Raw genomic sequence first — 20,363 nt, forward strand, 5'->3', positions numbered from 1 at the left:
GTCTAAATGCAGCCTCAGAGCCCTTCTCAACACAGAGCTCCGAGAAACTGCTAAAATTAAGCAGCGTTAGCACACAGATGAAGCCTATGGGAACTCCCCACTGCAGGATTCCATAGGCAGAAATGACAGTGACATGGCAATAAGGAACAATGGGATGGAATATTTTGAACAGAAGTCCTGGGATCAAATCTTTGTCTACTTCTCACTAACGGGGCAGGAGCAAGTCAATTAAACTCTCTTCACCTAATTGTCTTTGTCATCCAAAATGGGGATGAGGATAAGATCTCGTCTACGTCACAGGACCGTTCGACCCAGAATTGTTGGGGAGCGTGGGAAGGAAAAGGCTAGAAAACCAGAAGCATTGAGTAAGGGTACTGGCAAGAGACAGGACAATGAGAGAACTCAGAAGATAGGGTTTTGCCTGGGCAATGGCCTAAGATTTTCTACAAAGGAGTTGTGTTGCGGGTGGGGTGCCTCCAAGGTCTTGCTGGCCTGCGTTGCACCACAGGGTTTATTCTGGGTAATGGTGGTGGCTTCATAGTAAATGGTGGGGCTAACCCACAGCCCTGGAGCTACCCAGGCAGGGCGACACGGCAGAAACATGCAGCTGGAGGAGCCTGGCTGCCTGGTTCGACTCCTGGTGCTGTGTGATCTGGGGCAAATTCTTCGACTTCTCTGAAGCTCAGTTTCATCATCTGAGAAGTGAAGAAAATTATCCACTTCATGGTAAAGATCAAACAAGATTGCTCCAGACACATAGTGGGTTCTCAACAAAAGGTTTTTGAAGGAGTGTAAAGACACAGGGGTTGGTGGGCAGAGATGTCATCAGAGACCCAGCCAAGTGGGAAAGGGATGATGTTAAGAGGGGGTGGCAATTTTCCATCACAGTACAAGGAGGAGCTGACAGCAAGCTCTGCTTGTGTCTTATTCACTGACATAACCCAGCAGCTGGCACACAGTAGGTGCTCAAACATATTTATGGGCTCAGACGTTAGTTGTTTGGTTGTTGAGTAACACTTAGGAAACCATTGAAAGCCTTTAAGCAGAGGGAGAGTGTGATCAGATTTAAATTCTAAGAACATTGCCCTCTCTGTTTGTGCAGACAGAGGTAGGGGGACACATGTGGGAGCAGGAAGTCCACTCTGTTTCTCCTTCTGGGACAGAGACCATGAGGATGGAGGTCCTGATCCAGTGGAAGAATCATGGCAGCAGGGGCCCTGAGCGAGCTGGAAGGGTCAGGAGATGGGACGTTTTAGAGTGAAGATTTCTGATGAGGTGCTTTTTCTGGTGGTGACAAGATGCAGGGCACAAGCAAGGCGGAGGTGGCTAAGAGTCAGTGTAATAAAAGGCTGTGGTGACTGGAAAGTGGAGAAACTGAGACGCCAGGATGAGGATGCATTACCCTTCGTGGGCAGTGTCTTATTTCCCTTTCCTTACAAAGCTGCTGTGTCGGCGTGATTGTCCTCCTTTAACAGATGATGAAGGAGACATTCAGAGGTTAAGAGACTAGCCAAGGACACGAAAGTCGCAGAGCCAGGCTTCACCCAGGGAGGTCTGACTTTACAATGACCGTGGCCTTTCTCCTCCTTGCCTGCTGCCCATTGACTTAGCTGCACCCCATTAAACTTCACTCTGCCCAGATAACATCTTACAGCTTGACTTTCTCTGATTTTTTGCTGCAGCGGCTGCACTAAGGATGTCTCATGAGCTGGAAGGAAAGGAGGGGGAGGTGCAGAATTACAAACACGCGAGGTCACAAGAAGGACAAATGAGGACTACAGCCTAGCAGGCTTTTGCCATTGGCCACTCCGAGAGGAGAGCTCTCCCGCCCCTCGCGAATGCAGGGGTGTGCCCTCTCTACCTGTCACCAGCTTCTGCAAAGCAAAGCACTGGGCATTGCTAAAGCATCACTCATTCCCCACATACAGCACTCAATGGTATATCTGGGCCATAAATACTGTATAAGCACTTTGCAATCGGGTCCATTTTTGTCACCATTTCATTCCTTTTATACATCATTACTTATTCTGACCATTTAGAGCAAACTACTTGAGAAATAGGAGCACAGCTCAGGCCGGGCAATAACCCCTCTTGTGTTGTGCATTTCTTGGAGGATTTGGCAGGGTAACAGTGGAAAGATGGGGGCAGATATTTATTATCCTCAGATATGCTCACAGTCACGTCAGTCCAGCCTCCCTGAGCAACCTGTGCCCCAGTGGAACTTAACGGGCTTTATTTGAGCTTCACTCTGGCCATTGGGCACCTCGCTGTGAACCAGGGATCTAAAGCTTCATGATAGAAGGAGATGCGATTACTCTCTTAGATAGCCAGCTCTGCCTGGAGACTGCCTTGTAGAACTCACCCAACTTTGCTGGGCAAGAGGGCCCAACATCAGAGAAATTGTGTCCATTGCCCTTCACGGAGAGAGAATGCTGACTGTCCCAAGCTCCATCATTAACCAGCAGTTTAACCTAAAAGGTGGACGAGACTCAGAGGTACAGCCTAGTTCAGGAAAGAGCTTCTGGGAGGAGGCCGATTTCTCAAATAACTCAACTAGCACTGAAATTCCAGATTTGTTTCTCTAGATCCTAATGTAGGGAAGTTAGTCTTCTGATACAAGTAGATTAGTATGTGGTCAACGGACCCTCCTGCTGCAAGAACTAGGGGAACAAAAAATATTTAAATAGCTGTTTGAAGTCAGAGAGTTACTGAGGAAGCAAGGACTTGAGGGGCCAAGAGCAGAGAGTGAAGAGAAGTGCAGGAGTGAGCCATCAATGGAGACCCTTCTCCGCTTGTGGCATTCACTGATTCCAGGACAATGACTGGTAGCCAAAAAGCTGAACAAAATTTAGGCAGCCTATGGGTTTCAAAGGAGTGAAGTTGGAATTCAGAGCCCACCAAGCAGCAAGGGCTCCGGGACGCAGCCCAGGCTTTCACCCGAGAACTCCAAAGGGCTCCGAGCTAAGAGTCAGGTGTGCAGGATAGAGACCAGGGTCACAGAGACTGAAGCCCCTCTTCGAATCAGCCCAGACCCCGAGCACTCCATGCAGCCACTACCAGCCAACTGGAGCTGGCACACGATGTCGAGCCTTGCGCATCCCGTGAAGAGCTCAGACTTTGGAATTAGATCTGGAAGTTCTATCGTGGACCATCATATGACTAGGCCCCTTACCCATTCTGCCCCTCAGTATCCTACTCTTAAAACAGAGTCTGACTGAGGCCACATGGGAGGAGTGCCTGGGACCTCACGAAGCACATACTCGGCACTTAGGAAACGAAAGCAGTGGTGAGTGGGGAGGAGCCGCGCACGCGCACGGAGAAGACAGGAGAGCAGGACCAACCCAGCTCCACTATGCCCAGCTGTAGGATGGTGGGCAGATCACTTGGCACCTCTGGGTCTCAGTTTTCTAACTTACTAATCAGAAGGTTGGGTAACAACCTCTAGGGTCACCTGTGACTGTAGATTCTCTGTTTCCCTGCCAGGCATCCTGCAAAGTTTGACAGAGAGAGAGAGAGAGAGGGAGATGGATATACGTGTATGTATACACATACATACAAATGAATACAAATTTTTTTATAATTGCAAATACTTGTATATATCTTATACATATGTATATATGTGTGTGTGTGTGTATATATACTTTTTCTTAAGTTTTGTGTTTTCTCAGAAACATGTTCATTAAGAGTTCCTTTTGCTGAAGGATCTCTGGTGGGCATCACAGCATAGGAGGTGCAGGCAGATATATTTCTGCCTGCGCTTGAGCAGCTTGTTCTCCCAAGTACAGAGCTCAGGACCCTCCCAGATCATCCACTCCAGGTACAGCATCGTCCTCCTACCCCGGAGCTGTCTCCTACCTCAGGCTACAGAGGGCTTGGAGCCCATGGAGGAGGAGGAAGGGCTAATAAAAAAAACCCTCGGAGTCTCCCCAGCTGACCTGAGCAACAAAAAGCATCCCACTTGAACCTGTCGCCTCTCCCTTAGTAAACTATGGGATTCCCAGAGGCTGGACTTGTACAGCTGCTCCTGTACCAATGGGCAGAGGGGCCTATGAAGAAGCATGTGGGGCTTGTGCCAAGATCTCCAGACAGAGTTTAGAGTTGGCGGGGAGAAGAGATGACTGTGTCCCAGGCATAGGCCTTCAGGAAAACATGCTGGGAGAATGTGGGAGGTGTTGCCAAGTGAAGGGCGAGTCAGGGACTCGGTGCGCTGCCCCTGGGAGAAGAGTGGGGCCAGGATGAGTGTACCAGGATCCCAGCTTCCTTCATGGAGTTCTGGGAGAGGAACCACAGAACTGTGTAACGGCTTCGTTGCTACTAGAAAATTCAGCATCAGCGTATTGATTAAAAGTGTGAACTCTTGAGCCAGACTACCTGGATTTGAATCCCAGCTCTGCCACTTTCTACTTGTGTGACCTTGGGCAAGTCACTTGACCTCTCGGTGCCTCAGTTTACTCATCTGTAAAATGGAGATAATAATATCTGCTTCACAGAGTTGTTGAGAATTAAATGAGTGCTTAAAACAACACTTGGCCCTTAGTAAGCTCTACATGAGTACGAATTATTATTATAAGTGTCCCGCTTAAAGTTACTACAGTGCCCTAGATGTGGGCAAATGTAGCTTTTCTAGCTGATCATTTATAATTTCTCCCTTGGCCCCTGGGCATCCCATGACATTTCTTCCACCTTTTTCTACCAAAGTCTTCTCATCCCTCTAGGTAAGAACCCCTTATCAGTTTTCTGTCCCTCTCTGGTCCACAGGAAAAATTCCCATTTGACCTCAGTCGGTAAGGGTGGAATGATTTCCCCAAGGCAGCCTTCTGTGCACTGAGTCCCCTGCAGACAGCTCCAGCCACAGCCTTTTGCCCTGTAGATTCCCCAATTTGAGATAGGTGTCAGTCCACTGTGGCTTTCAAGCCCCAGGGGATGCACGCCGAGATCTTTGAGAATCCCCATTAACGTCCCTCTCAATAGATTGGGGATCAGAAGGAAAGCATCTCCTGCTCCTCCACCATCAAGGGTGGAAGTCACTGTGCAGCTCATTCCAAAGAAACTCTCCAATTCCCAATGGTCCCTCTCGACCCTTCCCACTTTTTATGTCCTGTCGCTATACCCCTTTTATAGCCTCCAGTGGGTAAGAGTTTAAGGTTCCAGATCCAGTTTTCGCCCATCTCCTTTGTAAGTCCTCCAGCATCTCACTTTGCAATATGGGAGTAGTTGGCCTTTATTGTCTTAGAACTTCAAATGAACCAGAGTGGAGTCCCATTTTAACATCCTTTTGAGAGAAAGAGAGTTCATGAACAAAAAGCACCTGCTTAGTATAAATACTTAAAGGAGAATGGCCTGGGAGCCTCACTGGATGGCCATAATCACTCCCAGAGTTCAGGGCTGAAGGAAGACGGATATCTCTTCCTTAGAGTGAGGCCATTTCCTCGCCCGCAGAAACAGGCTGCACGGGGATCGAAGCTGATGCTAAATCTGCACAGGAACATTTTCCGCCAGCTGCCGCTAACTTCCCTTAGAGGCCAAGTTCATTATCCTCTTAAAGCTTGTTTTCTCATGCAGAGGAGCTTGGCAGGCCAGAGGGGCTGTGGTTCTTTAGTCATGGGCTGTTGCCTTCACAAGAACTTTCTTCAACAGCCCATTGCTCAAGCCCAAGTCAGCTCTGACCCCTGTGTGTGGCGAACACGTGGCTGTTCTCAGTTCTTCTGGGATCCAGCTGCCTGTGCAGAGGGACCTGAATGTCAGATATCCTAGGTTCAAATTCTGGCTTTCCCACTTCCCAGCACTGAGACCTCAGTTTCCTGCCCTGTAAAATGGGAGTTATAGCTCCTCCCTTAGAGGCTCTGGCGTATATGTGATACGACTTATACACAAAGCCTACAGCAAAATGCATGAAACTTAACAGAGTCTCAGACACTGTTCATTGCCTTTCCTCTGGGGTACACTGTAACTCATGATTTCTTCTATTGCTTCTCATTCCATGGGTCTTCGCCATGTCAGTGTCAGTAATGACAAAAAATAAAAATATTGTTGCATGGCAAAACAATACTCACCAATAATTGTTATCATCTGCATTCATAAGGACAGAAGATGTAGGCACTGATGGGGCCATAAAGAGGACTGGACCAACAACCTTTCCATCTCTCCAATGAAGACACTCAGGGCACAGAGAAGATACACGGTTTAGTCCACAGAGCCGCTTAATTGAAGAGCTGGTCCGGAAGTCAGGCTTTCTGCCTACCTTGGGACTGGGTAGCTGATTACCCTATATTCTGGCTCTGGCCAGGTACAGCCTGATAAACTGCAGCTGGAAGAAGGGAGCAGTGTGGAAGGAACCAGAATCAGATTATAAGCGAGGCTAGGGCAGCCACGGAAGAGACAAAGCCAGATATGATAACAACAGCAGACCGCTTATCACTGTTGGGCATTTACGTGCATTATGTGTATTTTCAGATTTAATGCTTAAGAATTCTATAAGATTATTATTACCATTCTCATTTCAACATGGGAAATCTGAGATTCTTGGAGATGAAGCAACTTGACCTACTACCCATAGTGAAAAAATAATGGAGCCAGGAATTGAATGCTGGTCTGTCTGGTTCCCATTTATAGGCATCGAGAGAGTTCAGTCTGGTAGTATCGTTATCCAAAGCTTCTAGAAATGATCTGTCCAGGCGAGTTCATGATACTGAATGTCTAAGATGAAGTCACAAGGACATCTCTGTAGGATGGCACACTGAGGAACGTGTTCTCTCACTCTCTCATTCTCTCTTTTTTTCTTTCTTTCTTTCTTCCTTCCATTCATCAAGCAAGCACTAACCCCTGTCTCAGCTGATACTGAGAAATTCCACCCAGGATCCTTGCTCGCCTACCCATGAGAACATCCCATCCCCATCCATTGTATGAAAATCATGGAAATGTCCAAAAGGCCCAGGTAAAAGCTTTTGAGCTTTTCTATGGGTTGACTTGTGTACCCTAGGAAAAAGATATCTTAAACTCCTAACCCCGAGTAACTCAGAATATGACCTTATTTGGAAATAAGGTCTTTGCAGATTTAACCAAGTTAAGATGAAGTCATTAGGGTGGGTCCTAATCCAATATGACTGAAGTCCTTATTATAAGAGGAAATTTGGGGAGTCAGCCCCATGGCATAGTGGTTAAGTTTGCACACTCTGCTTCAACAGCCCGAGATTCTCAGGTTTGGATTCTGGACGTGGACTACACACGACTCATCAAGCTGTGCTGTGGCGGCAACCCACATACAAAATAGAGGAAGACTGGCATAGATGTTAGCTCAGAGCCAATCTTCCTCACAAAAAAAAAAGAGTGAGGGGATTTGGACATAGACACACACAGAGGGAAGACAATATGAAGACACCCAGGGAGGATGCCACGTGAAGGTAACTGATTGGAGTGATGCATTACAAGCCAAGGATTGCCGGAAAAGCACCAGAAGCAAGGAAGAAGCAAGAAAGGATTCCCTATGGGTTTCAGAGGTAGCACAGCCCTGCTGACACCCTGATTTCAGACCTCTAGCCTCCAGAACCGTGAGAAAATAAACTTCTATTATGTCAGCCACCCAGTATGTGGTGCCTTGTTACAGCAGCCCTAGAAACATAATACGGCAATGCTCCGCACACCCCACCCTCAGCCCTCAAATCCCCACCCCCGCTGCCAAGCTCAGAAGCATCCATGCCTAGTGCTCTGAGAGCTCCCAGGTGCCCTTTGGCAATGAAGCCACCCCAGGCCTCCATGTCTCATTTATTCATTCATTCCCCTAAATTTTCCCAGTACCAGTTTCATGCCAGGTACTCTTCTGGTTGCTGGGGTCACAAAGAACATGCCTCTGCCATCGGGGAGCTCCCATTTGAGAAGGAAAAACACACTCAGAAATTCAGACAGGCCACTCACAGCATCCTCCGCAAAGAGGATGTCCAGGTGGAGGTCATGGAGAGGGAGAGCTTAGGAGCCAGACAGGGCCTGCCTTCGAAGGGCTGGGACGTCAGGCACAGCACCCAAGTCAAACAGAGGCCCAGCTGGCAGAACAAGAGTGGGTCTAGAACCCATACAAGAGCCAGTGCTTCAGGAAGACAGGACTGCTAAAAAGCCTCCTACAAAGGATTGCTCTAGAGGCTGGGGCAGGGCCGACCCTAAAGTGGGCAGGCAAAGAGCATCACCATTATTGGGAGTGCCAGACAAGGGTTATCTATGCCTCTTGCCTTCCCATCCCAGACTGCTTGGATCCCTCACTTGTAGTGGACACAGGCGGATCTTCTCTCCTCCACGAGACTGTCCTTGAGGCTAAGGAAAGGTGTGTATTTGGAAGAAACTTAGCAGAGGTGGCTCACATTTGTCAACAATCCTAGACATATACATGATGACACCCATAAAGAGTTGCAAAGCTGAAGGGAAAGTTTCTAAGCTCCCAATAATAAAGAGCCAATCTGATCCACCGTGCTGGAGGGAAGATAGAATCATCTTTATACATGATTTTTATAGTCTCTCTATAAAATATTACAAAATCATTGTCACGTGCAAAGGAAATCAAAGTATACATGGACAAAAACTTGTAGGGAAAAAAGTGATTATAGAGATGTGCAGGGAGTTAATTAATAAAAAGATCATGTTCCCTTTCTGGGCTGTGTGACATCTGAGCTGTTTGGCACCTTTTTTTTTTTTTAATTATTTGACTTTTTTTTCAGTCTACAGAAAAATTGAACAGAAAGCACAGAGTTCCCATAAACCCCCTCACACACACTCCCACCTCCAGTTTATTTGGCAGCTTTTTACAGTTTGTAATCTGTTGTGATCCCTCATGCTGAAGAAAAATCCACTTTGTGTCTAATTTTATTTGTAATTTTGTACTCTTTTTCCTAAGAGCACCCCCAAAATTTTAGAAGCTTCAAATCCCACAAAACCCAGCCCAATCTTCCCCTTCCTGTCACCTCCTTAGTGGATTTCATTCTCACTCCAGTGCCACGAGGTGGGCATGTCATAGCCACACTGCAAACTGAGGCACAGGGAGGCAAAGGACGTGACTGAAGACACAGAATGAACACTGGTGTCCCAGAACTAGCGCCCGGATCCTTCTAGACAGTGCTCTGCCATCAGTCCCCTCCACTGCCAGGGACCTGCCAGAGCAGGCCTTTGGACCTCCTCCTGAAGGCCAAGCCCAGCACATCTCTGCGGGCAGGTGTGCGACTTCACCTTCCCATCTGGAAACAGGGACGGAAATAGGAACAGGTCTGTGATCCCTTAGCCTGAAATTCAAGAAGCTCCAAAAACTGAAAATTCTCCAAAATTTACCAGCGGCAGAATCTGAGCCAAATGGATAAGAGGTTACAGCTTATCTCCATTGACCTAATTTTGTGTGAATATTTATATGTTTTGCTGTTTGACTTCAAATGCTGCCCCAGCCCCCACCAGGGCTGTTATGTCATAAACAGGATGTGCGCTGTAGTTGTTTTTCTCAAGTCTGCAGAGCTCTGAATTCTGGAACACTTCTGGCCCCAAGGGCCTTGGTAAGGGAGAATAAGCCAGAACCTACCTCATCAGGTTGTTGTAAGAATGAAAAGTAGGAATGTATGTGAACGGGCCTGGAGCATTGTAAGATGCTGGCCGGTGCAGGTGGGGGTGGGGGTGGTCGTAACCATCACCACCCTAAGAGTGGACAAGTAAGAAGAAGGGGAAAACTTCCTTTCAATCTGAGTAACACGTCCACTTCAAATGTCACCTGATAGCCGAGCGCTCCACCTGGACAAGACAAATACGGACACCCACTCTGTGCCCATTTGGGGCACATTCACTCCAAGACCTCAGAGCTACTTAACACACCCTGCAGATGGAGCCCAGTGACCCACAAGTGTAGCAGGACTGTGAGGCCCGTTCCAGTCCTCCACTGATTAAACAGGCCACTCCAAGCTCTCTGGGCCCCCATTCCCTTTCTCTAAAGGATGGGGAAAAATAGCTAATTGTGGTCTGTGTTATGGGCTGAATTGTGCCCCCCAAAATTCGTATGTTGAAGTGCTAACCTTCGTTATCTCAGAATATGATCTTATTTTGACTTGGGATCTTTACAGAGGTAATCTTGTTAAAATGAGGTCACGAGGCTGGAGCCTAGTCCAATATGACTAGTGTCCTTATAACGAGGTGAAATTTGGACATAGAGACATGCACAGAAGGAAGACACAAAGAGAAGATGGCCATCTACAGGCCACAGAGAGAGGCCTGGAACAGATCCTTCCCTCACGGCTACCGAAGGAACCAATCCTGACAACATCTTGGTTCTAGACTTCTAGCCTCCAAAGCTGTGAGACACTAAATATCTATTCTTTAAGACCCCCCATCCGTGGTAACTTGCTGCAGCAGCCCTAGCTAACTCTGCAGGCTGCACAGAAGCAAAGTCTGCTTGGGGACGTGATACTCCTCTATTACCGTTACTCCTGTGGTATTGCAAGTCACGTGTGTGTCACAACATATGTGATCATCTCAGTAAATCCAGCTTCAGGTTGAGCCTGCTGTTGACCAACAGTAAATTTCTTCATTCTCCACGTTCTCCTGGGAAATCAACTTTGCCAAAGCGCCCCAACTTGTAGCAGACCAGAAGCAGCATCAGAACATGTCTGTTCTCTCTGTTATCCAATTTTGAATCTACTCTGTAACAAGTCAATGGGTTTGAGTTTCACCTCCTGTCTCTGCCCATCTAAGTCAACACATTTCAGATGAATTGCAGGAGGATTTCCTGAGCTGCTCTAACTACAGTGACCATAATAGCTACCACTTACTGAGACCTACTGTGGGCCAGGCACTGGGCTGTGTACTTAGAGACATCACGTAACTTACAGCTTACCCCAGGACTAGGAAGTAGGTAGTTTTATCTCCATTTTATAGATGAGGAAGCTCATCTGTACCCCTGAGATGGGCACTGTGAGCTGTGCGAAACAGGGGACTGTAGTCTCTGCTCATGGGGATTTAGCCATCTTGTTACTGATGCACTTTAAATACACAAAGCAAGTAGAGATCACATGATCGGATGCATAGAACAAGCTGTTAAACTGAATATGAATGAGTGTCAACTCTAGTACATATGAGCTCCTCGAAGTATAGACTGTGTCATGTTTGACTTTGTAGCCTTCTGGTTGGTACAGTTCTTGGCATTTGGAAGAGGTTTATGGAAGGAAGGAAGGAAAGAAGGAGGGAGGGAAGGAAGGAAGGGAGAGAGGGAGGGAGGAAAGGAAAAGAGGGTACAGAGGGAGGGAGGGAGGAAAGGATAGAAGAGAGGGAGAGAAGGAGGAAGGAAAGAAATAAGGGAGAGAAGAAGGGTGGAAGGAAAAAAGAAGGAAGGAAGGGAGGGAGGGAGGAAGAAAGACAGGTAATTGGTTCCCAAAAAGATAAGGGCTTTTGTTCCATCTTGTCCTCAAAGCAAAACGGTAGGAACTAGCAGGGCAAGAGAAGAGTAGCAAATCCAAAAATGGGGGAAAGCAAAAGACAGACATCAGAAAGAGCAGATGCAGCCTAGACCACAGAGAAAGAGAGAGTGAAGGGCGCGCAGTCTCTGGGAAGGAGCAGGACGGGAATGCATTCCTGACCCACAGTCAAGGGCTGTTCTTCCAAAGCCCTCAGCTGGGGTGGGCTCAAAAAACGCGTTTTGAAAGTCCATTCCATGTCAGAATCTCCAGGGCTGGCAGGACGAGAAGGCAGATGCACCCAAGTGTACCTCTCTGAGCACATTCCAATGTGTTCCTTTTTGAGCACGCTTCTGTGGGTCTTAAAAACACTGTGCCACACATGCAGGTCCTAACCTCCCTGCTCGCCAGAGAAAGGAAAAGTCAATTCATGGTTTACCTACATGCACATACACACCCTTTTTTAGAGTAGATCTGACTTATTGGATCTTGATGGATTGGAATGTCTTTGACTGGTGGGGAGGTGGGCTTGCTCATAAGCAGTAAAGGGTCTCAAAGGCCAGGTGCCATAAAATTCTGAAGCCTGGGGGCCAGCCCGGTTATGTAGTGGTTAAGTTCACATGCTCTGCTTTGGTGGCCCGGGGTTGACCGGTTAAGATCCCAGGCGTGGACCTACAAACCATTCATCCATCAAGCCATGTTGTGGTGGCATCCAGCATACAAAATAGAGGAAGATTGCCACAGATGTTAGCTCAGTGACAGTCTTCCTCAAGCAAAAAGAGGAATATTGGCAACAGATCTTAGCTCAGGGCCAATCTTCCTCACCAAAAAAATTAAAAAATAAAATCCTGAAGCCGAGTCGTCTGTCTTTGACTTCACGGGAGCTGACTGTAGTGAACTGAAGAGCACCACCATCCAAACCCCCCAGGAAAAAAACATTCTTTCAAACGTCCCCACTGGCTCTCATGCAAATTCTCAGTGCCCAGGGCTGTAACTGATTAGTTCGTTGGTAATGCACAGGATAACTTACTAAATCATCCAGAAGAGGAAATTGACTTTTTTTAAAGATGAAACCTTTGCCTGCCGAGAGCCCCATGTGGGTCTGGAGCTTCCTCCTCCTGGGCACCAAGATTCAGCCTATTTGTCAGGGGCTGAACCATGTGTCTGAACTTCTGAGAGTCACTCGTATCTTCCTCTGTGACAAAGACAGAGAAGGAGAAATCAGATAAAATTATCTAGATTTATTTATGTAAAAAGCCTAGAAAATCATCGCCCGCCCTTGGCCGATGAATACAGTCCACCAGCAAAGTGGAATACAGTAATTCACAGCCCTAGACAAGTTCAACGCTGCCTTTCTGGTCTGCCTGCCTGAGCGCCACTTCCCAGCCTGGGATGCCCGCCTTTCCAGTGAACACGCGAAGCTTTCTTTTCCATTAAGCAAAGATCAAAGAACAAAGATTATTAATGTCAAGACATTCCCAGGGAACATGCTGATGTCAGAGCTCCACACGCCCACCACTTTGGCAGGACCTGTAATCTTGCTTCTGGTGCTCAGAGCTGCCGCTGGCCCCGGAAAGCACAGCACACCGGCTTCACTTCCTGGGCCGTGTAATAGGCTCTGCTGTCAGGTGTCCCTGCATGCATCCTGGAGGATTGTCTGCACACCTGCCAGGCCATTCAGTCTCTGTTCTTGATTTCAAAGGTGCCTCCAAGTTGCCTATCCCAGTTAAGACAGATGAGCGAATATCAGCCACTTCCAAGTCCACATGCTTTCAGACCAGCTGAGACTGAGTTCCTTCCTCTCGTCCTGCAGGGTGCATAGTGATAGACCACCAAAGAGCACGTTGCCCAAGGTCCAAGTCCTTGGGTGTTGATTCTAAATAGACAAGAGTTGGGCTGGCCCAGCTATGTTCTTTACCTGAGCCCAGATTTGCTAAGGAAGACATTTTCTGCAGCCAAGTATCTACTTGGCTGAGAGAAGATGCCATGACAGGCAAGATGCCCACCTGGTTGAGGCAAACAGTCTGCCAGGCACAGCTCTGCTGGGATAAGGCGTATGTGACAATTAGCTGCTTACAACTGGGATCCCAAAGGATTCAGCTGTTCCCCCATGTAATGCTGGACGGTCCCCTGAGAAGTGGAAGGAACAGAGAGACATCACCACAGAGCCAAGTAGTAGACTGAATGAATGAATGACCCTTCAGCTTAAGTAGGCCAGTACTCCATGTTTCCCTGCTAATTATTCAAGTTTAGGACATGCTGCTCCATTTCATGCAAAATTTAGCAGAATATATCAGGAAAATGAGCCCTACAACATGAAGCTGCTACAGCAGTAGTGGAAGGGTTAGCGTGGTCATTAAGGTCTAGTTTACCCCCCTTCTCTCTGAATGCTGCAGATCAACGCCCACTACTGCAGGTCAACCCACACTCCCTGCCCTCACACACCAAACCAACCCATCTTGTACGCATCTTCAAATGGTGTGACAGCTTTGTGGCCCGTTGGTTAGGCTGAACTACATTTCCCAGAATCCCCTTCTCTTGCATGTTTCCTGTTAACCGTGGTATTCTCCCAGGAGAGTTGGAAGGCAAAAGGGAGCCAGCAACTATTTTGTCACACATACATTGTTGCCAATCTGCCGACTTGCCTCTGTGACATGAAACAATTGCTCTCTTCTCCCTCGGAATTTTCCCTCCATTTCTCTGGCTCCTGGGCCAGGTATGTGTGTGCTCAGCTCATGAGGAAGGACTCCGGCTCCTGCAGGAAACCCTCATCACCAAGGTCAGAAGCAACAAGAACAGACATGGGGTTCAATTCATCCTCACAGGATTCCAGCTTACACACATGGGGTTCTAGCCTGCTTGTGCTTTTCCCTTTCAGATCACCTGCCTGGGGACTTCAAGCTCTAGCATCAGACTAAGAGCCAGCCCTGTGGAGACTGCTTAGCCAAGGTCCATAATTGCATAAGCCAATTCCCTACAGAAAATGAATTATATACTTATTCTGATTCTTTGGGTGAACCCTGTCCAATATAAGTAAGGGATTTCAGAGATGAAATCCCTTTATAAAGGGATAGGTGGAGAGAGGCTCACATAAGATATAAAAGCCCTCAGCACAGATTATGGCTGATAGTAAGAGCCCAGTAAACATAAGCCAATTTTAAAGGGACAGGGTTTGTACGAGGATGAAAGAAACAATATTTGTAAAAATGTTTTCAGAACTATGAAACACTATTCAAATGCCAGCTTTCATTATTTCTACACTTAGTGATATTACTTATACTATCTGTGATACGGACAAAGAATATTGATGGACCTGAGGAGACAAGTTCTAATTCTTTCAGATTAGTATCAAATCATTTGGAATATATAGTTCCATACCAAATACCACCTTAGGTCCACCCCACTCGAGTGCTCTCCTCTGCCTATGCCAGTCAGTCAGAACCCTTGCCCTGAAGGCTCACACGTGTGCCCAGGCCGATCTCAGCGTGGGCAGGGTATGCATGGACCACTTCCCTCCTACTTCTCCTAACCAGTGGAACTCGTAATGGAGTCAAATTTCAGAACTGAGGTCCAAAGGCCATATCCCACTGTTGGGCTGCTACCTTATGAGCCAAATCATCTTGTTCCCAAACATACTTAATACCCAGTGTCCTGGAAGAGCTATGGAACCAGCACACACACACTCTTCTTCTCTCCAACACAGGATAAACCCACTGTCTCTATTTCCATTCCTTCTGTTTCATTCTTTGCTATTCTACTTCCTCCAAACACTCCTAGTTAGCTGGGGTACTGAGACCACCCTCCCCATTCCATAGAACTGACGTTTTTCTCCCTTCTTACGGTGAATCTCTTGGGATGACTGCTATTTCCCACCAGGCTCCGGAGGATTCCACTGCAGTCTTTGCAGCCACAGGATGGAAAGACCACTTCTCGAATTAGAAATGAGACTGCTCTGCCCCTTCAGAATTGTGGCTAATCCATTCAGGTACCTTTCCCAGTCCAGCCTAAGAGACCAGGTTAGCCCTCCCTAGCTACCTCTCCCTCCCCTCGGCCCCAACCAGCAGGCGGAGCCATAATAACTTAGAGCAAAGTTGACCTTAATTACCACAGCTTTAGGCTCACAACATAGAAAGACACATGAGGTAGCCCCAGGACTACAGGAAAAACATTCAGTAATTGGATCCTGATTCAAACAAACCAACCACAACAGACACCTTTAAAACAATAATGGAAATTTTAATATGGGCAGTGTATTAGATGATTTTAAGGGAACTACTATGAATTGTGTGATAATTGCAAGGTGGTTTTTATAAAGTCCTTAACAGTTAGAGATTTATACTGAACTATAGACAGGTGAAATGATATAGGTGTCGTTTTAAAATAATACAGAAAAAATAAATGGGGGAAAGAGAAAAAACAAGATGGGCAAAATGATGATAATTGTTGGATCCGGGTAAGGGTGCGTGTGGGTTCATAAAACTATTTTCTCGGGCCGGGCCTGAGGCCGAGTGGCTCCGCTTCAGCAGCCCAGGGTTTCGCCAGTTCAGATCCTTGGCGCGGACATGGCACCACTCATCGAGCCATGCTGAGGTGGCATCCCACATGCCACAACTGGAAGGACCCACAACTAAAAATATACAACTATGCACCGGGGAGCTTTGGGGAGAAAAAGGAGAAATGAAATCTTAAAAAAAAAAAACTAGTTTCTCTACATTTTGTGTTGATTGAAATTTTCCATGATAAAGGTTGTTTGGGTTCTTTTAACTTGTGAAAAACATACAGAGACTTCCTACCTGCAGGTAAATTTCTTCCCTATGGTGCTAAGTGAAGATTCCAACTCCAGTCAGGAAATGGGAGTCCAACACGGACGGAGAAAATCTGGGTTTTCTCCACCCGGAGAAAGATGGCGCCAGGAAAGAATGAACACAGAGCTCTGGTGATCTCTTTTAAAACTTACTCTCCCTGGATTCTAAAAGCTGCAATTTATTGACCAACTTTTACTGGCTACATCCAAGGCTATCAGATTCTAAGCGGAAGTTAGGGCTAGAAATAAGAATGCATAAAGCTGTTTGTAATTTTTTTTTTTACAAAATTTACTTTTATTGTGTCTTGAAATATATGTGCAATACCGTAAATGTATTTAAAGTGAAAGAGCAGTTACTGTTCGAGGAAGCAATGAAACACTCTATCAAGTTCAAATCTCACTCAAATGTTAATAAACACACAGGCAACAAAAACAACTATCCACATTAGATTCAACCATTAATATGAAATAGAACCTCCATCTGCACTGTCAAACAGAAAATTTTTCACTCTTTCAGATTATATTGTTACCCAATAAAAATACTACTACATTTTTGTGTCCTAATGGAGTTTTCAAGGGGTCTAAGCCAAAGCTAAAATTTCCAAGGGGAAAATAGTCCTGAAAAATTTCAATCACCTTTTTTAATAGATAACTAACTTCAAACTTTCTTACCCTGTGTTGGAACCTCAACCACGGATTGTGAATATGTGTCTATATGTATAAATCCTCTTCTCTCTTCCTATGAGATGACAGTGCCATTAAGATGCCATCAGCCCCTCTTGCCCAATGGTCAATGAGTCATTCAATCAACAAATAGGTATTGAATTGCTACAATGTTTCAGGCACTTCCAGATGCAAAGGCTTTAAGGAAATGGGCTTATTCAGTGACAAAGCAATGAAAGCCCACATTCGAAGAGCGTTTTTGCAGTTTACAAAGTACAAAGACCAGAATTCTCTTACTGTTCGAGCAAGTCTCTGAATCTCAGTTTCATTTGAAAAGGAAGGGCAACATTATCATCCAGCTGAACGGTTTTGGGGTTGGGTTTTTTTTCTGGGTTTTTGGGGGTTTTTTTGCTTTTATTCAAAAACATTTGTTGAGCAACCACTTTGCACGAGTGGCTGTATTTCTATTGATATCACAGACAGTTGTTATAATAATCCAGTGAACTGTGACAGCACCCAGCACCCAGCTTGGCAGAGGGCAAGCTCCTTAAATGTGCATTCCCTTCCCAATCACTTATTTCATTGGCTCTTTCCCAAGGCCGCCTCTTAGCCCACTTTCCCAGCCTGCCTCTTTGGCGGTGATTCAGTCTCCCTTCTACCATCTGCCTTAGGCCCCAAAGCCCAGTCCATCGTGGGAAGCATCCAATGTCAGCACAGCACCCTGATGGCCAGGGCTCCCACCAATGTGGGCCCAGCCCTGCCAGAACGACCCTAACGGGGTGGTGGGCTGGGGGATTGGAGACGGGAGGAGCCACTTAGGTCTGCTGTATTGAATTAGACAGACTCAAACTTTTAACTGCTTCTGATGCTGCTGAGTTCTTGGGAACCACTTGAATAAGCAACGCATTGTGCTTTCTCATTCCTGGCAAGGCTGACCCACAGAGGGCTCCCTCAGAGCCTGCATGGGGGCGGGGGAGAGCTCTGAATGGCTAGGCAGGTTTTCCCATTGGAAACCAGGCTTCCCACTCCTCAGCCGTTAGTAACACCAATCCCTTTTTTCCCTGTCGCATTGTCTTCGTTCTCACTTCTGACCAAGGAACCCTATTAATTTTCTGTGATGTGCATTCCAAATGACATCACCTCGCTCCTTTGAAATTCAAAGAGCTGGATTAATGAACCACAAATTTCAAGCAAATTGGCTGCATAATCCGTCTCATCTGACCTCAGCTTTGCCACCGCCTCAAATTCCAAAGACAGGCAGAAATTTCCCAGGCTGCTTTTGAAAATGAACACAGGAGCCTGACACAGCAGCCTACAGTAAATTCATCCTCTCTAGAAACGTTACGTGTCTTCTGTGCGCTGGAAATTAAATGGTCCCGTCCCCCGCCTGGGATTTTATTGATATAAATTTAACCTGTTCAAATGTTATATTAAATTCCAATCTTTTCCAGAATAATCTACGTTTAATTCCTCATTCCACCAATCTATTGAAAATATCCCTCTTGGCAGTCTTTCAGAAAAGCTATATGAATTGCAAACTCTTAGATTTTGTGGAAGTAGTGAGAACACTGCTTATCCACATATTCAACTGAAGACCTTTTATTCCATTCCATTTCCCCAAACTCCTTTCATATAATGTCAGAGCCACAAAAACCAGGAGCAGTGGCTGGGCACAGCCATTCACCTCTCCTTCAGCAGTGAAACTAGCATTAATGTTCGCAGCTGAAAAAATATATATCAAATTAATTACTTCCTTTTCTTCTGAAGCAAAAGACGATCTAACGCCATTCTTCTGGACATAATGCCGTTTATTTCACGTAAGGGGTTTTTCGTGCTCTCAAAAAAAGATGGTGTTTAATACGTGCGAATCAAAACCCAGATTAGCTAATTAACTGATGTGGCTGAGAGTGAAATGAAGATTCAATAGGCTGTGAAAATTGTCAAAAGCACAGAAGAAATGTCATGCCAGGTGAGACTAGTTCATGTGGTCCTGAATTTTTTTCTGCCAGTGAAATAAAAAAAATGCTTTTTTTGAAAAGCACAGTAGAATAAAACTTTGGTTAGCTGGAATGACCAGGAAATGAATCATGGCTGGATAGCTAAGGTTTTCCAGAGAACTGAAGGTAAGTTCTTTAAGTAGGAAAAGTTTTTGTTCATCTTAACCATTTCTCCATTAAACACTCCTTGCTCATTCAGAGTCATTGCTGTGAACACCGAAAATTGTTTACCGAAGGCCTAAGAATTGACGAATTGAGCAAGGTTATTTTTCCCTTCAATAAGTTGCCCCAAATCGTGCTGGATGTGCCTGATGGCGACCTTGAACTTGAGTTCTCTATTTCCTGACTCTCAAGTAGGTTCCAGACAGTCTCAGACAGGTAACATGATGTCAGGTCACTTCCAAGGTGTCATTTCAAATGATGAAGCGTTTACCTTCCCCCAATCCCTAACCCTCAGGAAGAAGTGCTTAGGACATTCACCATGTAGAATTTCTCCAGGCTAAAGGCTCTAGTCACGTTCTTTTATTGCAGAAACAGACACACGCAGAGGTCATTTCTGTAATAGTCACAGTCACTTCTAGGATATGATGAGGAAACTCAGTCCTAACTGATCCAGTCTTGAGTTACAGAGAAGGAAGGACAGAAATTAGATTCTTGCTAGCTCTGGCAGTCAAATGCTTCCCCAAAAATTCTAGAACCACAGGAAAAGTCCAGGCTGAGAGAGAGAATGGGCAATATCAATATCACTGAAAAGTTAGCAAATAGCACTTCGAGACAAATCAATCCATTAATTTCACTACTGCTGTAACATCTCTGTGCTTCTGGTTTGTAAAACTGTTTAGAGTACCAAGTTCTCAACATTTATACCTGTGCTCGATGCATATACATTTTCCAGAAACTTGAAACTGTTTAAAGGGATTACAAACTTTTTATCTTTCCCATTTTGTGTGCAAGTCGGTACATTCCAAAATGCACCATATGGTTTCTTGCCTACTTAACCAAGAGGTACAGGGCCTCGATTTTTCTTCTCTCAGTGTCAGAGCCACACCTGAGCACACCCAGGACTTGATCATGGAGGAAAAGAACAATGTTGCTTGAGATTTCCTTCCCAGTAGGGTAACTTCAGGAACATTCCTTAATTTTTTTTAATCTGTGATATCCAGAACATAGCGTGTACCTCATAGATATGGTGGATAAGGCAGGTCAACAGGCGAGCCTGATGCATCCGCTAAGAGGAAGAGGAAGCTTCTTGGCCTCTACAACAATTTATACTGGATTCTGTGCCTCGCCTAGTTCTTGGCTCTGCTTCCCATTTTTCTTCTGCTTTCTGCTTGATCATATAGCTGTCATCCATCCCTTTTCCTGTTTCCAGTCCACCTGTTCCTTCTGATTTTGTTTCGTATTTTCTGTTGGTTGCCAAAATAAAATGAAGCTTCTTAGAATTGTATCTAAAGGGAGAGAAATAGGTCCTGGATTGGAGCGTCTGCTCCACCC

At 46.0% G+C, this 20,363-nt stretch overlaps 1 long non-coding RNA gene across 1 annotated transcript in view; it reads right to left on the reverse strand.

The window, feature by feature from the left end:
* Positions 1-20,363, reverse strand: part of LOC139083206 (uncharacterized) — an 80,209-nt gene that overhangs the window by 12,441 nt on the left and 47,405 nt on the right. The window contains exon 4 of the long non-coding RNA XR_011539739.1: positions 12,436-12,600. This is a non-coding gene — a long non-coding RNA (uncharacterized lncRNA). The remainder of the gene's footprint in view (positions 1-12,435; positions 12,601-20,363) is intronic.

This window comes from Equus przewalskii, chromosome 1 (genome assembly GCF_037783145.1).
Source record: "Equus przewalskii isolate Varuska chromosome 1, EquPr2, whole genome shotgun sequence".
NCBI lineage: Eukaryota > Metazoa > Chordata > Mammalia > Perissodactyla > Equidae > Equus > Equus przewalskii.